General features: G+C 40.8%; 1 pseudogene; it reads left to right on the top strand.

Moving 5' to 3' along the window:
• The first annotated feature begins 15,219 nt into the window (after window positions 1-15,219).
• LOC105723846 (large ribosomal subunit protein eL36-like) lies at window positions 15,220-15,561 on the top strand (annotated as a pseudogene).
• Window positions 15,562-16,871: the final 1,310 nt, after the last annotated feature.

Here is a 16,871-nt window from a genome sequence, read left to right as displayed (position 1 = left end):
TACCTCCTTGGTTAAATATATTCCTAGGGTAGTTTTTTGCCGTCTTTGTTTTGTTTTGTTTTAGCTATTGTAAAAGGCATTGTCTTCTTGATTTAATTATCAGCTTGAGCATTACTGGCATATAGAAGTGCTACTAATTTTTCTAAGTTGATTTTGTATCATGAAATTTTAGTGAATTTATTTATAAAATCTAAGAGTTTTTTGGTAGAGTCTTTGGGTTTTTCTAGAAAAAAGATTATATCATCAATAAACAGGAATAATTTCACTTCCTCTTTTCTAATTTGTATGACTTTTATTTTTTTTTCTCTTGCCTTATTTCTCTGGCTAAAACCTTGAGTAGTACTATGCTGAATAGGAATGGTGAAAGTCGGCATTATTGTCTTGTTCCAGCTCTTAGAGGGAATGGATTCAACTTTTCTCCATTCAGTATGATGTTGGCTGTGGGTTTGTCATATATGGCCTTTATTATTTTGAGGTATGTTCCTTCTATGCTTAGTTTGAGGGTTTTTATCATGAAGGAATTTCAGCAAATGCTTTTTCTGCATCGGTTGGGATGATCATGTATGGTTTTTGTCCTTCTCTTTATGTGATGAGTGACATTTATTGATTTGCATATGTTGAACCAGCCTTGCCTCCCTAGTATAAAACCACTTGATCATGGTATATTATCTTTTTGATATGCTTTTGGATTTGGTTTGCTAGTATTTTGTTGGGGATTTTTGCATCTGTGTTTTTCAGGGATATTGGTCTGTAGTTTTATTTTTTTCCTGTGATCTTGTCTAGTTTTGGTATTTGGGTGGTACTGGCCTCATGGAATGAGTTAGGAAGAATTTCCAGCCAGGCTCGGTGGCTCACACCTGTAATCCCAGCACTTTGGTAGGCTGAGGCAGGCAGATCACCTGAGGTTGGAGTTCGAGACCACCCTGATCAACATGGAGAAACCCCATCTCTACTAAAAATACAAAATTAGCCAGGTGTGGTGGTGCATGTCTGTAATCCAAGCTATTCAGGAGGCTGAGGCAAGAGAATTGCTTGAACCCAAGAGGCAGAGTTTGCAGTGAGCCGAGATTGTGCCCTTGTACTCCAGCCTAGGCAACAAGAATGAAACTCCATCTCAAAATAATAATAATAATTTCCTCCTCTATTTTTTTTAAAACCAAAAGCAAGCAGGAATAGCTATATTTACATCAGATAAAACAGACTTTAGGGCCAGGTGCAGGGGCTCACACCTATAATCCCAGCACTTTGGGAGGCCAAGGTGGGTGGATCACTTGAGGTCAGGGGTCCAAGACCAGCCTGGCCAACATGGTGAAACCCTGTCTGTTACTAAAAATACAAAAATTAGCTGAGCATGGTGGAAAGTGCTTGTAATCCCAGCTACTCAGGAGGCTGAGGCAGGAGAATCACTTAAACCCAGGAGGTGGAGGTTTCAGTGAGCTGAGATCACACCACTGCACTCCAGCTTGGTGACAGAGCAAAATTCTACCTGAAAACACACACACACACACACACACACACACACTTTAAATCAAAAACAGTTAAAAACACACACACAGAAGGTGATTATATAATGATAAAGGAATCAATTAAACAAGAGGATATAACAACCTTAAATATATATGCATCCAACACCAAAGCACCCAGGGTCATAAAACAAATATTAGTAGACCTACAGAAAGAGATAGCAATACAGTAGTGGGGGACTTTAATACCTTAGTCATAGCACTAGACTGATCAAGACTGAAAAATAACAAAAAAATAGAACTTAATTGTTCTTTCTTTCAACCAAATGAACTTAGAATTTTATAGATTAATCTGCACACCAACTGTAGAATATATGTTTTTATCAGCACATGGAACATTCTCGAAGGCAGACCATATCTTAGGCCACAAAACAAGTCTCAACAAATTTTTTAAAATCTCAACAAATTTTTAAAAATCTAAATCATATTAAATATCTTCTCAAACTACAGCAGAATAAAACTAGAAATCAATAACAAGGAATTTTTGAAACCATACAAATACATGGACATTAAATGAAGAAATTAAGATGTAAATTTAAAACCTTTTTGAAATGAATTAAAACAGAAACACAGCATACCAAAACCTCTGGGATACAGCAAAAACAACGCTAAGAGAGAATTTTATGGCATTAAATGCCTACATCAAAACACCAGAAAGATAAAAAATTAACAACTTCATGTTGCATCTCAAGAAACCAGAAGAACAAGAACAAACCAAACCCAGAATTGCCAGTAGAAAAGAAATAACAAAGAGCAGAGCTGAACTAAAGGAAATAGAGACACTCGTGTTATTCCCCAACAAGCCTTACTCTATCTCAACGTTTACTTATTGGAAGACTCAAACTGACACCAGCTTAGTCTGTAGATTAAATGAGACATTTTGCAGAGTGCCCACCCAATAATTAAATTTTGTAAAGTTCATCTTGCCATCTTCCTACCGACAAAATAACAGAAATGCAAATAAACAGTGGATGACCTGAGACCCTACCTAGATTTAGGTATTGGGTCCTGATTGCACACATTAACATAGAATTAGTTAGCTTTCTCTAAATGTGCCAGCACATCAGAGGCACTCAGGGAATATGTTGTAAGGGACATAGATTTCTAACCCTGTCAGTAAAATGGAAATGCCAAAATACCATTTTATCTCCTTCTGGTAATTTGATTGACTAATTTGATGTTAAATGCTGATATCTTGACAAGTATTAGCATTAGCCGATACTGGGATGATTTCCAATGCTTGAGGCAGGAATGCCTTATTCCTGATTTAGCAGCAATGGGACCAGTGCATAAACACTCATTAAGGGGTAATGCAGCATTTAATCAATGAGGAGAACTTTCCCCTGAGAATGCATAGAGGAGATAGCGCAGAGCACGGAGGAGCATAAGAATCTAGAAGTGACCTGACACTCTGTGCCAAAGCAACATGGGATTTATTGGACCCCAACTCGTTCCGGTTCCCAGCAGTGTTGGCAAATTGAAGCCCTGTGGAAGGCATCTTTGGTCCAACCAGTTGGAACTGTTTTGCTCTTTCCAATTTCCACAGAGGATGAGAGGAGTGGGCAGAAATCAATTGAATTTGTTTTGTGGTAAGAGTTTCTACCAGGAAATGACTGCTTTGGGTTCCCGCCAGCTTCAGTAGGAGGGTTAATTAAATCATTATCCTGCTGACTGGCATTTAGTCAGTGGATGCCTTTTAATCCACAAGGTAGTTTCTAAAGTGTTCAGCTGAAAACAAAGATGCTGTTTACCCCACTCTCTAATGGGGCCCCAACCAGGGGTCATTAACTGTCAACACTGACGAATACCAGGTCAGCTTCAGAGGAACTTGCATTAGCTGTGCCATTTCCTTGATTGGGAGTCATTGACTTTTTTAGCCTCGTTTCCTGTAGCACTGAAGCAGTTCCGTTGGTGATAGCTGACTCAGGAAACCCGGGAAGCTGCCTCGTGGTGACAGCCATGCCTTGTTTTCCAGAAGCACAAGCCGCAAATCGACATGTGCCATCTACTAGTTGTACTGTTGCTGATTTGTATTTATTACGTCTCAGAGTAGCAGGCTATACAGAGCTCTCTAGGGTTTGACTCCACAGAAATGGTGTTGATCTATCAAAGTTTCTTGTCAGTATGAAACAGTATCGTGTAAGCTCATTGCTCCAAAAGGCCATTATGAAAAGAGGCAATAACAACACAGTATGCTGGACGTGATATGCCTGATGCCTCTTGCTTTGCAAGAAAAGTTTAGATGGCGGGGTCCCGAGCAGACACAGAGGTTCTGACCAGGGTTTTTAATGGCCAATTGTATAAATAATTAAGTGAACAAGAGTAGAGAGTATCTTAGTGTATTCACTTCCTGCTGCCACTGTAACAAATTATCACAAATTTAGTGCCTTAAAGCAATACAAATTAACATACAGTTCTAGAAGCCAGAAATCTGACTGGGTCTCACAGCTAAAAGGTGTCAGCATGGCTATGTTGCTTCTAGGGTGTTAGAAATAGAGCCCGGAGTCTTAAGAAAAAACAAGCACTTAGGCAAAGGATTTCTCGGCAAAGCGAATTTACTTCTGTGCAGAGGAGTGCTTCCTGTATGGCTAGTTGCTCTGAGGGCACACAGAACAAAAGAGGATGAAAGTTTTTATTCCTGACGCAAATCTTGCCTTTGTGCCCTTTTCCCATTGGCTGGGGTCAGACTACATAATCTAAGCTAGACTTGATTGGCTAAACATTTAAACTTTTCCTTAAATAAGACAGGCATATAAGAGAGAGGGGGGAAGGAGGAAGGGGTTGTCAGCAGCAAGCTAGTGAGCTAGTCTTTTCTTAAATAAGGAAAGGAATGTGAGCTGGTACTGATAACACCACTGGTGTTGTGGCCTGCCTGGGCACGTAGTAAAAGCAGAAAGAAGGAAAGGAGAAGAAAGGGTGGTAGGGCACTGGGAATTAGAGGATCAGGCTGTTTGAAGAGAAACTTTGCCATATCTCACATGGTGGGTCTGGGGGGCATCTGTTTCCTTGCCTTTTCCAGCTTCTAGAGGCTTCCTGCAGTCTTTGGCTTATGACCCCCCATCAGCAATCCTGTCACTCCAACCTCTGCCACAGTAGTCACATCTTCTCTGACTCTCCTGCCTCCTTCTTTCCCTCCTAAGGACCCTTGTGATAATATTGGGCCCACCAGATAATCCAAAATAATCTCCTCTAATGCAAATCTCTTAATTTAATCAATCTACAAAGTCCCTTCTGCCATATGAGGAACCATAGTCCCAGATCCCAGGGAAAAACACATGAACAGCTGTGGAAAGCCATCATTCTGCCTACCACACCCATTAAGGTAATTGCTGTTCTTCCCTCTCAGTGTTGGAGTTGTTTCAAGTTCCTTTTGCCATGGGAAGACAAAATAGCAATGTAGATAAGGTCCCTCAGAGACCCAGAATCTCATCTTCCATTGTCAAATGCAGTTTCAATTACTCAAGCAATGGTTGTTTTAAAGGACCATAAAAGATAATGGCACCTTCTGGCTTAACAGATGGCCTCTCAGCACAGTTCCGAGTTAGAAGTGATAACAGTTTCATGGCTGGGAAGTGGGTGGGGCAGGAAGTAGGGCTGTTGGAAGGTTAAGATGGTCTCTGAATTGAATCTTCTGCCTTAATGTCCCCTGAGTTTCTAGGTTATCTGGAAAACCCTCCTAGGAGAAGTCAAGGAGTCTCAAAAAGCAAGAACACCTTCTTCTTTAACTGCCCTCACCACCCTGAAAAGTTTAGATGTGACAAAATGAGACGAGCACAAGCTTTGAAGTCAGAGAGACAGGAGTTCCAATCTCTGTGTGACCTGGAGAGTGTTTCTTGATCTCTCTGGGCCTTGCGGTCCTCACCTGTAAAATGAAAATAATACCTACTTCTTAGGGCTGATGTAAATATCAGAAACAATGTATGTAAAGCTCAAAGGATGCTGTCCGGCTTATGGTAGGCACTCAAAAATAGTAAGTGCTATTATTATAGTAATAGTAGTAGTCATAGTCATCGTCATCATTGTTGGGGATCTGTTGTTACAACAGCAAGTATAGATTGGAGTCAAAAGTCTTCCAGGAAAATTTTATCTGGTTAGTATTTCTCACATTAGTACCACCACTAGACATTTGACCAAAGCAGGTGAGAAAACTTGAGGGCAAGAATGATAAACAAAAATGACTCTCTCTCTACACTTCCACCCCTGATTTCCTGTGCCCTCCCTATCCAAACACCCCTCTGGAAGAAGTCTTGATAGTACCTTCGTAGGCTGTAAGGAAAAGAATTGAACACAGTAATATCCTCAGCCTTGAAGATGTTCAGATTTACCCAGTGGGAAACAATTTCATTCTTCAAAGTATTTGCTGAATTAATCTAATTTTATATCCTTCCATCAAATTTTCAGGTTTAAAGAGTTCCCATCTACTCTTTCAGTGCTGAGAACTAGTTGATACAGAATCATATTGGTGGAGCTCAAAATATCACTGGCAATGCTGATGGGAGATCGTGACTTTAGATCTACAGCCACATGGGCTTACCCTCAACCCAGCCCACTCAGTTCCTGGTGTAGCTGGACAGGTCAAAGACTCCCTAAAGAGTGGGCCCTTTAGTCTGGCCAGCAAATAGATTAGAGTAGAATGTCTGCCTCCTGAGTTAACCTGCTCCAAAATAAGCACAAGGAAACTAACTGACCATACTTAATTCCTTTCATTAAATTTACGAACCAGAAACTCCTCTTCCTCCCAAGGGCAAGAGTGGGTGGAGGTGATGAAATAGGCTAGGAAAGTTACTGTAGCAGGATTTTTCTCTGCATCAAAACCCAATTCCTGTATCACTCACTATGTAGGAAGCCAGCTGCCATGTCATGAGACTTTCAAGCAACCCTATGGAGAGGTCCTTGTGGTTAGAAATTGCAGCCTCCTGCTAACAACCAGCACTAGCTTGCCAGGCATATATATGTATGAACAACTTTGGAAGCAGACCCTAGCCCCAGCCAAGCCTTCAAATGGCAGAGCCTATTGTGAAGGATGGGGTTTGTCAGGCAGATGAGATCTGCATTTGACAAGCAGCAAATCAATGAAGTAGACACCTGCAAAGCTGAAAGTGGAGGGAGAAGATACAATTGATGTGTGGGAAAAAAAAAAAAAAAAAGAAGCATCTATTAAAAAAGAGAGCCTGCTACTTGAACCCAGAACTCTGTTCTACACATAAAGATGCATTCTCAGTTAGAAAACTACAATTTGGTTCCAGGATACTTTAACAACTAGAGTTTAGTTTTCTTTTTTCTTTTTATTTTGAGATGGAATTTTGCTCTTGTTGCCCAGGCTGGAGTGCAATGGTGCAATGTCCGCTCACTGCAGCTGCCACCTCCTGGGTTCAAGCAATTCTCCTGCCTCAGCCTCCCAAGTAGCTGGGATTACAGGCATGTGCCACCATGCCTGGCTAATTTGGTATTTTTAGTGGAGACAGGGTTTCTCCATGGTGGTCAGGCTGGTCTCAAACACCTGATCTCAGGTGATCACCCACCTCAGCCTCCCAAAGTGCTGGGATTACAGGCATGAGCCACAGAGCCCAGCCATAATTTTCTTTATTCTTTTATTTTCTCTTTCCACATTCATTTATATGTCTGTGTACAAGTACACTGCTTTTGTTCTGGTTTTTTTTTTTAATTGTTTTTACTTAATGGTCAGTGGTATGTTTTGATTGGCATCAAATGGAAATGGGGTGAGGGAAAACTATTTTTGTTAAAATGCTCCTTTTCTCCATTAATGTAATTTAGCTTTAATCTTTACGTACTTTGTATTTTTAATGAAGAAAGGGAGGGTTTTTTGTTTGTTTTTTTTTTGAGACGGAGTCTCATTCTGTTACCCAGGCTGGAGTGCGGTCGTGCTATCTCTGCTCACTGCAACCTCCACCTCTTGGGTTCAAGCAATTCTCATGCCTTGGCCTCTCAAGTAGCTGAGACTACAGGTATGCATCATCGTGCCCAGCTAATTTTTATATATTTAGTAGAGAGATGGGGTTTCACCATGTTGGCCAGTCTGGTCTTGAACTCCTGACCTCAAGTGACCCACCCGCCTTGGCCGCCCAAAGTGCTGGGATTACAAGTGTGAGACGCCTCGCCCAGCCTGACAGTGAGGAATTTGGAATAAGCTCTGGCTCCTATAGGAGCATAGTACCTTAAATTCTAAAGGTGAAAACTCAAAGAATAGAAATAATAATAGTAAATTATGCTGATTCTTGTGATTTTGATTTTTGTGTGTCAGTTGCTTGGGCAGTTAACCCATCGTCTTCAAGAAAACTGATAGCAAATATCCATATAATGTTGAAGGTCTAAACCCTGAAGCAAACAAAAAGCCAACAGCAACACTGATAAACCAGACATCAAGAAAGATGCTGGGCCCAATGGGATGGCTCGTGCCTGTAATCCAAGCACTTTGGGAGGCTGAGACAGGACGACTGCTTGAGCCCAGGAGTTTGAGATCAGCCTGTGCTCCATGGCAAAACCTCAACTCTTAAAAAAAAAAAAAAAAACTAGCCTGGTGTGGTAGCATGCATCTGTAGTTCCAGCTACTGGAGAGGCTGAGGTGGGAGGATTGCTTGAGCCCAGGAGGTCAAGGCTGTAGTGAGCCATGATTGCACCACTGCACTCTAGCCTGAGAGACAGAGCTAGGTCCTGTCAAGAAAGAAAGAAAGAAAAAAAAAGAGAAAGAAAGAAAAAGAAAAAAGAAGGAAGAAAGAAAGAGAAGGAAAGAAAGAAAAAAGAGGGAGGAAGGGAGGGAAGGGAAAGGAAGCAAGGGAAGGAAAGAAAGAAAAGGAGGAGGAGGAGAATAGGAGGAAGAAGACGAAAAAGAAGAAGAAGCTGCTGCCACAACTCTGAAGGCCTCCTAGCATTATAACTGAAGGAACCCTTTGTGAACCACAGAATTGGGCAAAAACAAAATAGAATATACAGAAAGGGAAGAAAAAAACGAGAAAAAGACATTAAGGAAATAACTCCTAACTGATTATACGCTACATGCTAAACAAATGTTCCTAACATTATCTTTGGAAAATGATCTGACTTTGAACCAGCCACAAAGTGACATTGTTGTTTAGTAAGAATGTCATCCATTAGCTCAGATGGGAGGATGAGGTACTAAAGCTTTGATAGCTACAGATGGAGTTTATATATTACCACATCACCGACATACCAACAATGTTGTCAAGCAAACAAAAGGTGATTAAACTAGAAAACGCCAACTAATGGCTTAAACGCATCTTCTCATCTTCCACATGCTTATACCAAAGAGGGAAGACAACTGCTATAGAACCAATAATAACAACCAATCGTGGATGTCAAAAGTCTATCTTTTGAAACTTGGAAAAGTTTTGTTGCTTTATATAGAAGCATGCTGTAGCTAGCAGAAGCTACACTCCTTCATCTAATTCCTCCAGAATTTGTATGCACAGCAAAGCAACTCAGGTATTGTGGTTCAGGAAGATGCAATCACATTTTGTTTATGAATTCTCAAGTCTCTCAGTGTTAGGAATGACAGTCAGAGAGGTAATTTCCACCAGTTAGAGCTTTCAGTGCGCAAACGATTTCAGTGGATGCGAGTGCAGTATTTATCTGCCTTTCCTCATAAAATCATATAAATGTAAATTTCTTTTTTTTTTTTTATAAGGATAAACACACAGTGACCATATGACCCAGCAATCCCACTTCTGGACACTTATCAAAAGGAAATAAAACCGTATGTTCATACAAAAGTTCATACCCAAATGTTTACAGCAGCTCTGTTCAGTCAATGGACTACTTACTGAGCAAAGAAAGGAACAAACTACTGATACCTGCAACAGCTTGAATGAGCCTCAAAGGCTCTGTGCTCAGTGAAAAGCCAGTATCCAAAGGCTATGTACTGCATGGTTCCATTATATCACGTTCTTGAAAAGGTAAACTATAGGGACCAGGAGTAGCTCAGCGGTTGTAAGTGACTGGAGGGTGTGAATATAAAGGGATGGTACAGGGAGTTTTCTTTTCTTTTTTTTTTTTTTGAAAGAAAGAAAGAAAGAAAAAAAAATGAAGAAGAGGAAGAAAAAGGAAGAGAAAGAGAGAGAGAATGGGAGTATTGCTTTCTTGCCCAGGCTAGAATGCAGTATAGAAATGGGTATTGAAAACCTCTTTTATATCAATAATTATACTTGATGTAGACAGGAAGGAATAAGGGAAGAAAATAACAAACGAGCAGCCAACCAATATTTCATTTAAACCTATGAAATGCTATGCGATTACTGAGGAGTGATTTACTTCCAATTATGTAGTCACTTATGGAATAGGTGTGAGGTGGTAATGTATGTTTTGTGTATTTGAAGTAGAGAGTTCTGTAAATGTTTATTAAGTTTACTTGTTCCGGGTCTGAGTTCAAGTCCTGAATGTCCTTGTTAATTTTCTGTCTCGTTGATCTATAAAATCGTTAGCTCTTCTTGTTACATTGATCCTTTTGCCATTATATAATGTCCTTCTTTGCCTCTTTTGTTCTTTGTTGCTTTAAAGTCTACTTTATTAGAGGCGAGAATTGCATCTCCTGCTTTTTGTTTATTAGTTTATTTTTACTCTCTGTTCAATTGGTAAATCTTCCTCCTTCTCTCTGAGTCTTTGCGTATTGTTTCATGTAAGATGGGCCCGGATGCAGCATACCGATGGGTTTTGGCTTTTTATCCAATTAAAATATATATAAGTTTAATACCAGCATTTGATGCTAGCTGGCTGTTTTGCCCATTAGTTGATGTGAATTTTTTATTGTGTTAAAGTTCTTTGCTTTTTGATATATTTTTGGAAAGGCTGATATTGGTTGTTCCTTTATATGTATAGTGCTTCTTTCAGAAGCTCTTGTAAAGCAGGCCTGGTGGTGGTGAACTCTCTAAGTACTTGTTTGTTCGCAAAGGATTTAATTTTTCCTTCGATTATAAAGCTTAGTTTGGCTGGATAGGAAATTCTGGGTTGAAAGTTCTTTTCTTTAAGGATGTTAAATATTGGTCCCCACTCTTTTCTGGCTCATAGGGTTTCTGCTGAGAGATCTGCTGTAAGTCTGATAGGTTTCCCTTTATGGGTAACCTGACCTTTCTCTCTGGCTGCCCTTAGTATTTTCTCCTTCATTTCAACCCTAATAAATCTGGCAATTATGTGCCTTGGGGTTGGTCTTCTTGAAGAATATCTTTGTGGTGTTCTCTGTATTACCTGGAGTTGAATATTACCCTGCCTTGCCAGGCTGGGAAAGTTTTCCTGAATGATATCCTGAAGAGTATTTTCCAACTTGGATTCATTCTCTTCGTCACATTCAGGTACACCTATCAAACGTAAATTAGGTCTTTTCACATAGTCCCATATTTCCTGGAGACTTTGCTCATTCCTTTTCATCCTTTTTTCTCCATTCTTGTCTTCTCGTTTCATTTCACTGAGCTGGTCCTCGACTTCTGGTATCCTTTCTTCTGCATGATCAATTCGACTGTTTAAACTTGTGCATGCTTCGCGAAGTTCTCGTGTTGTGTTTTTCAGCTCCATCAATTCACTTATATTCTTCTCTAAATTGTCCATTCTCATTAACATTTCATCAAACCTTTTTTCAAGGTTCTTAGTTTCTTTGCATTGGGTTAGAACAAGTTCTTTTAATTCACAGAAGTTTCTTATCACTCACGTTTTGAAACCTGCTTCTGTTATTGGAACACACTCGTAATCTATTAAGCCTTGTTTCGTTACTGATGAGGAATTGCGATCCCCTGTAGAGGGAGAGGCATTCTGATTTTGAGTATTCTCTGCCTTTTTACGCTGGTTTCTTCCCTTCATTATATATTTATCTGTCTGTCGTCTTTGTAATTACCGACTTTCTAAGTAGGTCTCTGAGCTGATGTCCAACTTGTTGATTCCCGGAGCCGAAATCTGAGCAATCCACTGCACCGGCCAAAATAGTGGTGTTAAGATTGATGGTGCTTTTCTGCCCAGGAATCTCCAGACTCTGCACCAAGAACAGGCGCACTAAGGCACCAGCAAAACCGCCGCGCCGGCCACAAGAGTCGCTCTGGCGACCCGTGGAGCTCCTCTGCTGGGAATCTCCTAGTCCGTGAGCAACAAATATTCATCTGAAAGTGTGGCATCCTCTCGTTCTCTGTGCTTTCACTGGGAATTACGAGCCCGAGCTGCTAGTGATCAGCCATCTTGGATCTCTCCTAAATGTAAATATCATGGTTTCCTGTATTTCCCCTGCATCAAGTCAAGTAGTGCATATCAACTACTTGATAAGTTCCTCCCTTCATCAGAGAAAAAAAACAAAACCCTTGCTCATTTCCCTAGGGGACCCTGGCTCACAGAGATAGGATATTTTTATATTTAGGCCTACAGTCTGGGGCTGCCCAGAGCAATTCTGATCACATTCAGGGCTTCATAAAAACAACATGCAACCACTCTCAGATCTGATTGAGCCAGCAATCTGAAGGGACTTCAGGCTTCCCAGAGTACCTCTGTTAATTAAGAGAGTGGGTTTCAGCACCTGACTTGGTCACCCAAGGAAGAAAGAATGTTGGAGGAGAAATGCTTTCTAGGACAGGACTCTCCTCCTCGTCACACAGTGGTACCATACACACACACCCCTTCAGGAGACGAGACACTTGGTCTCTCCTGACTCTTTCAGGTGGTGCAGGGTTCTAGCCTCCCGGAGGGCCCCACCTTTCCCACAGGCCCATACCCCGTCTTCTGAGGGAGTAGGAGAAAGAGAATATTTCTTCTCCCTCCCTTTCTCTCTCTCTTTCCTCCTCCTTTTTTTTTTTTCTCTCTCTACACGTGTGTGCACACACACACACACCAGGTCATGAATTAATCATGCTTGGAGACTCTGATGACCTCCTCCAGGCTATATGCATTTTGAGGCTCTGTAAAAGCTGGTTAAGAGGAGACACAATAGAAATGAACCAGAAATGTGGGAGCGAGAAATCAATTGACCTGCAATTGGTAAGTTACAATTCACTTACATGTTTACACTGCTGAGCAAGGAAAGTGAAGTATCTGACGTAATGAATGCCCCTATCCTGTCCATACAATTCTGTACCAACACTGGTCTCATTTTGGCAACACTCAGTCTTGGATTTTTATTCATGATGGTTTTCATCCCTAGTAATATGCACAGCTCTTATTTTGTCTTAGAGCTTCAAAAGAAAACATTGAGACAAGCTTCTTCGTGACTGGTCATCTAACATGCTCTCCTTTATTTCTAAGGGAACAAAGTACATATTTTCTCCAATGCAACTGAAATTTCAACTCCTGCTATTTTCTTTCAGGGCTTGGAGAGTCAGTGTTAGTCAAATACTAATGAGAGTAAAAAGAGCTAGAATTTGTTATATAATTTTCCATTTACAGAAATGCAAATGATATTTAAAATCAGAATAATTTCAGAACTAGTGCATTGCTTTGTTGAAAGAATCTGTTCAAAACCTCATAGTTCAAATCATATACAAATGCAAATTTACTGGCATACATGAGTATCTAACATGAAATTTTTTAAATGTTGAAACCTTCAGATTCCAGAGAAAATATTTTATAAAATGCTCAACCTTCTTGGAATTGTCTTCAGTCAGGTCTGTGGTTCACCTTCATAAACTAACTCAGTTGGGATGGCATAGGTATTATTGTCTTGACTGGCCCAGACAATATGAGCCCAGTACAGTTTGAGGATGTTTAGGGCTCGTCTACAGAATATTGTTTTTAAGATCTTATTTTGGTTGGCTAACAACTAAAAAATAGAATTTGTGGAAGAGCTTCTTGTCAAAATCACATCAATTTCTCCTTAATTTTTGTCCTACAGACCAAAAGTGTCGTACAGATATAAATTTCCTAAGAAAATGCTTATAGTAGGCATTAGTTGGTTAAGATTTCAAACTCTGAGCTATCTCATCATTTTACAACATATGCTCAAAGTGGAAAATATGGCCATTATTCCTCACATTTAGAAGTGATACTTTGAATTATGCAGAAGATAAACTGATGGCATTCCATATGCTCTGAGGGAGAGTTCAAGGTCAGTCAGCAGTTATTAAGTTGCCACTGAAGGACAAACATTGCCCCTGGGAAAGCAAAGAGGTAATTCCCTGGTTGGGAGATACCGGCTGTGTTAGGCCATCCTTGCATTGTTAGAAATACCTGAGACTGGGAAATTTATAAAGAAAAGAGGTTTAATTGGAGCACAGTTCTGCAGGCTGTATAAGAAGCATGGCACCAGCATCTGCTCAGCTCCTGGGGAGGCCTTAAGGAGCTTTTACTCATGGTAGAAGGCAAAGTAGGAGAGGCATCTCACAGGGCAAAGCAGAAGCAAGAGAGAGAGAGTGGGGTCAGTGGGAGGTGCCACACACTTAACCAGATCTCACGAGAACTCACTTGCTACTGCAAGGACAGCACCAAGCCATGAGGGATTCTCCCCCATGACCTGAACACCTCCCCCCTGCAGCTCCCACCTCCAACGTTGGGGATTATATTTCAACATAAGATTTAGACGGGATGCACATCAAACTATATTGCTGGTATCACTGTTAATGTGTTAATAAGGCCACATGCATTAATAGAGCAAAGGCAAAACAAGACAAGAAATCATACGCTGTGGGAAATTTGCTGCTACCATTTTTTAAAATTCCTGTTCAAATATCCATAGCATTGGTAAAAACTGAGTGTACAGATAAGGGTGGGTTGATATCATCGCTCTACTAGAAATTAATGGAGGAGACGGAAAATAGAAATAGAAATTTAGAGAAGGACTGTTGCCTTTAACAGATGAGTAGCGAGGAATATTCTCTATGTATTCAGATACTATTCATTTCATAAAGATATTTATATATTCATATTGGTTGCTTTTTGTAAAACATTTCACATTCCTTGCATTCTTTGGTATTCCTTTTTTGATTATGTCATTTCTTAAGTTGATAGTCAAGTTCACGTTACATACTTACTTAAAATCCTATGTATCCCTATATCCCTAATTAGAATTTGTAAAAAACAAAACCATTTTTAAAATTTTCCTTTCCCCCGTAACCATAGATACATCTTCAAGCAGATAAATCTAAATTGTACAAGGATAGGGATCTTTGACTATTTTGTGTCGTGATACAGTGCGAGCATCTACGACAGTACTTAATGCATAGTCAACAATCACATACACTGTCAGCAAGTGAATGCATCTGAGAAAGCTGCCAGGTGTTTACTTTCTATTAGTCCATCCCTACTTTCCAATTGTTGTTTATTTAATCTTTGTAGACCCACAGGTGTTTTCTTTTCACTATCTAAATCCTTTTCAAGAATTGTCTTGCTGTGTGCATGCTTTTGGAATTCATATTTGAAAATCTTTGCATTTGAAAGCCAATTTTAACAGTTATCTGGTCGTCATTTGAATTGATTTCGACATCTCACATTTTTTTTCTTTCTACTCTGACTTTTCCAGTCTGGAGTTCTTGATTTTGAGTCATTGCTCTGGTGGTTAGAATATGTATTTGAGTGATATTTTCAGTAAGAATCTGTGAATGGTGGATTTTCAAAGTCCTGGACATATTTGAGATTTTTTCTACAATGGTCTTCAAATAATTTTGCTTGAATAATTTCTAAAAGAATTTGATGGAACAACATCCATCTCATCCATGTTTTAATTGACAGATGAAAGTTTATATCACGCCACAGCCACCATTAGAGAGCAGCAGCTGTCTGCAGCCATGGCTCTGCGCTACCCCATGGCCGTGGGCCTCGACAAGGGCCACAAGGTGACCAAGAACGTGAGCAAGCCCAGGCACAGCCACCGTCGCGGGCGCCCGACCAAAGACACCCCAAGTTGGTGCGGAACATGATCCAAGAAGTGTGTAGCTTTGCCCGGTATGAGCAGCGCGCCATGGAGGTACTGAAGGTCTCCAAGGACAAATAGACCCTCAAGTTCATCAAGAAATGGGTGGGGACGCACATCCGAGCCAAGAGGAAGCGGGAGGAGCTGAGGAACGTCCTGGCCGCTATGAGGAAAGCCGCTGCCAAGAAGGACTGAGCCTCGTGCCCTGCCCTCTCCCCAAAGTAACAAATAGCTTAAGAAGGCCGGGTGCGGTGGTTCACGCCCGTAATCCCAGGACTTTGGGAGGCCGAGGCGGGCGGATCACGAGGTCAGGAGTTGAAGACCATCCTGGGCAACGTGGTGAAACCCTGTCTCTACTAAAAATACAAAAATCAGCCGGGGATGGTGGCGCGTGCCTGTAGTCCCAGCTACTCCGGAGGCTGAGGCAGGGGAATCTCTTGAACCTGGGAGGCGGAGGTAGCAGTGAGCCAAGGTCATGTCACTGCACTCCAGTCTGACGACAGAGCAAGAACCTGTGTCAAAAAAAAAAAAAAAAAAAAATTGGAAGCCATCTGGCTGACACAGGACTTTTTTAAAACCTAGTCATTAGACTCATTTTTTTTTTTTAAACGGACACAAGTATTTTAAATGTCCTTTTGTTTTCTGCCTGCGATGCGACCCTTGTTCCCCAGGTAATGCACCATGGCATAATCCTTTTCTTTTTTCTTTCTTTCTTTTTGAGACGGAGTTTTGCTCTTGTTGCCCAGGCTGGAGTGCAATGGCGCGATCTCAGCCCACTGCAGCTTTCACCTCACGGGTTCAAGTGATTCTTTTGCCTCAGCCTCCTGAGTACTTGGGATTACAGGTACCCGCCACCATGCCCAGTTAATTTTTTGTGTTTTTAGAGGAGGCAGACTTTCGCCATGTTAGCCATGCTCCTGACCTCAGGTGATCCGCCCACCTCAGCTTCCTCAAGTGCTGGGATTACAGGTGTAAGCCACCATGCCAGGCCGATCAGTTTCTTTTATCAAGTGGGAGGAGGGAGACTGTGAAAGAAGATGAGAGAAAGGAGGACCTGACTCCCACAGCCACAAGTGTATTTTAGGACAGAGTTGAGGATATACAAACTGATTTCCATCAAAATACCTGTTCCAAAATAGCCCTTAGAAGTCTTCTCATTTCGAGGTTTAGATGCTGGTGTGCCTTAACAGCATTTCTGAAATATATCAATATATTAGTTCTATATTTGATGAAATATCTTGGTGGTATATTAAAGAATATCTGAATTTTTATAGCCTCATTTTTATTTGTATGGGTATCTTCTATTTATGGTCAATAATCCTGAAATTTGTTTCCTATTAAATGTTTTCTTCTTTTTTGTTTTTTAGAGACAGGGTCTGGCTATGTTGCCCAGGTTGGACTCAAACTCCTGGGCTCAAGGGATCCTCCCGCTTCAGCCTCTCTAATAGCTGAAACTATAGGTATGTATCACCATGCCCAGCTACTAAACTCTTCCTTTTTAAATA

The sequence above is a fragment of the Aotus nancymaae genome, unplaced genomic scaffold, assembly GCF_030222135.1.
Source record: "Aotus nancymaae isolate 86718 unplaced genomic scaffold, 86718_ANA_hifiasm-v0.15.2.pri h1tg000014l, whole genome shotgun sequence".
In the NCBI taxonomy this organism is placed as follows: Eukaryota; Metazoa; Chordata; class Mammalia; order Primates; family Aotidae; genus Aotus; species Aotus nancymaae.
This window is presented reverse-complemented; position numbering and strand designations above follow the sequence as displayed.